This window comes from Corella eumyota, chromosome 3, assembly GCF_963082875.1.
Source record: "Corella eumyota chromosome 3, kaCorEumy4.1, whole genome shotgun sequence".
NCBI lineage: Eukaryota > Metazoa > Chordata > Ascidiacea > Phlebobranchia > Corellidae > Corella > Corella eumyota.
In genome coordinates, this window is record NC_137492.1 from 15,162,976 (window position 1) to 15,165,475 (window position 2,500).

At 53.2% G+C, this 2,500-nt stretch overlaps 2 non-coding genes across 2 annotated transcripts; both read left to right on the forward strand.

Annotated features, from left to right (window-relative positions):
- Positions 1-137: 137 nt before the first annotated feature.
- On the forward strand, positions 138-1,947 carry LOC145747493 (small subunit ribosomal RNA). Its single transcript, XR_014282217.1, has one exon. It is a non-coding gene; the product is annotated as a small subunit ribosomal RNA (ribosomal RNA).
- Positions 1,948-2,192: 245 nt separating this feature from the next.
- On the forward strand, positions 2,193-2,346 carry LOC145746699 (5.8S ribosomal RNA). Its single transcript, XR_014281473.1, has one exon. It is a non-coding gene; the product is annotated as a 5.8S ribosomal RNA (ribosomal RNA).
- Positions 2,347-2,500: the final 154 nt, after the last annotated feature.

Here is a 2,500-nt window from a genome sequence, read left to right on the forward strand (position 1 = left end):
GCCGGTGTCGACGGCGTCCAGATCGCGGCTTACGCCGGGTTTGAGGAGCTAAGCAAAAATAGTGATTGAGTAATACAGTGCGATACCGCGACGGGGAAAGCGAAAGACTCCGTTCGCGTATTTTGTCGGCCGATAGTTACCTGGTTGATCCTGCCAGTAGTCATATGCTTGTCTCAAAGATTAAGCCATGCATGTCTCAGTACGAACTTGCGTACGGTAAAACTGCGAATGGCTCATTAAATCAGTCGTGATTCATTTGATCGTAAATTTTACTTGGATAACTGTGGTAATTCTAGAGCTAATACATGCAAAAAGCGCCGACCTTGCGGGAGGCGCGCCTTTATCATATCAAAAACCTGCCGGGCTTCGGCTCGTCTTGTTGGCGACTCGGGATAACTTTGCTGATCGCACGGTCTTGCACCGGCGACGGATCATTCAAGTGTCTGCCCTATCAACTTTCGTCGGTACGGTATCTGCCTACCGAGGTTCTTACGGGTAACGGGGAATCAGGGTTCGATTCCGGAGAGGGAGCCTGAGAAACGGCTACCACATCCAAGGAAGGCAGCAGGCGCGCAAATTACCCATTCCCGACGCGGGGAGGTAGTGACGAAAAATAACGATACAGGACTCTAACGAGGCCCTGTAATTGGAATGAGTACACTGTAAAAATTTTAACGAGTATCCATTGGAGGGCAAGTCTGGTGCCAGCAGCCGCGGTAATTCCAGCTCCAAAAGTGTATATTTAAGTTGTTGCGGTTAAAAAGCTCGTAGTTGGATTTTGGGCGCAGGCGTTCGGTCCGTCGCAAGGCGTGCACTGTTCGTTCTGGCTTTACCTCCGGTTTTCCGTCGGTGCTCTTGACTGAGTGTCGGCGGCGGCCGGGACGTTTACCTTGAAAAAATTAGAGTGTTCAAAGCAGGCGCTTCGCCTGGATAGTGTTGCATGGAATAATGAAATAGGACCTCGGTTCTTTTTTGTTGGTTTTCGGAGCGCGAGGTAATGATTAAGAGGGACGGACGGGGGCATTCGTACTGTGCCGTTAGAGGTGAAATTCTTGGATCGGCGCAAGACGAACGACTGCGAAAGCATTTGCCAAGAATGTTTTCTTTAATCAAGAGCGAAAGTCAGAGGTTCGAAGACGATCAGATACCGTCCTAGTTCTGACTATAAACGATGCCAACTAGCGATCGGGGGGCGTTATTTTGACGACCTCTCCGGCAGCTTGCGGGAAACCAAAGTCTTTGGGTTCCGGGGGAAGTATGGTTGCAAAGCTGAAACTTAAAGGAATTGACGGAAGGGCACCACCAGGAGTGGAGCCTGCGGCTTAATTTGACTCAACACGGGAAATCTCACCCGGCCCGGACACAGCGAGGATTGACAGATTGAGAGCTCTTTCATGATTCTGTGGGTGGTGGTGCATGGCCGTTCTTAGTTGGTGGAGCGATTTGTCTGGTTAATTCCGATAACGAACGAGACTCTGGCTTGCTAAATAGTTACGCGGCCTTCCCGGCCGGCGTTTAACTTCTTAGAGGGACTAGTGGCGTTTAGCCACACGAGATTGAGCAATAACAGGTCTGTGATGCCCTTAGATGTTCGGGGCCGCACGCGCGCTACACTGACCGGATCAACGTGTGTTCGCCTTGGCCGAAAGGTCTGGGTAACCCGATGAACCCCGGTCGTGCTAGGGATAGAGAATTGAAATTATTTCGCTTGAACGAGGAATTCCCAGTAAGCGCGAGTCATTAGCTCGCGTTGATTACGTCCCTGCCCTTTGTACACACCGCCCGTCGCTACTACCGATTGAATGGTTTAGTGAGGTCCTCCGATTGGGCCCGGGCTCGACTGGCGACGGTTGGGTCTTGGCCCGAAAAGACGATCTAACTTGATTACTTAGAGGAAGTAAAAGTCGTAACAAGGTTTCCGTAGGTGAACCTGCGGAAGGATCATTAGCGCGAGAAAAAAAATCGAAGAGCGAAAGAGCAAACACCGGGACGGCGACGTGCCTCGGCGCGTCCGCCGCCCCGCGATCAGGAACTTGTTTTGTCGGCGTCGAGTGCCCGAAGGCTTCATGCGGTGCGCGGGCTTGTCGCACTATTTGTTGCGACCGCGACCCGCTCGGCGTCACGCGATTTTTTCAGCCGGATGGCGAATCGAGGTTAGGAATCGAAGAGCGAAAAGCAAACAAACAAACGATGGCTCTTGGCGGTGGACCACTCGGCTCGCGAGTCGATGAAGGACGCAGCAAGCTGCGTGATTTAATGTGAATTGCAGAACACATTGAGCATTGACGATCTGAACGCGTATTGCGGCCTCGGGTTCATCCCGGGACCGCGTCCGTCTCAGGGTCGCAGAAACGACAACGGCCGGCGGGATCGGCTCCGCGACGGCTCGGCTCGCGTGCGTATGCCCGGCGACGGGCAATCGCCGCTCGGTTGAAGGTGGAAAGTTTTGGTATTCGGGCTCGCGTCAGCGATGCGTGGCGGCCGGCGAGCCGCGCCGCGT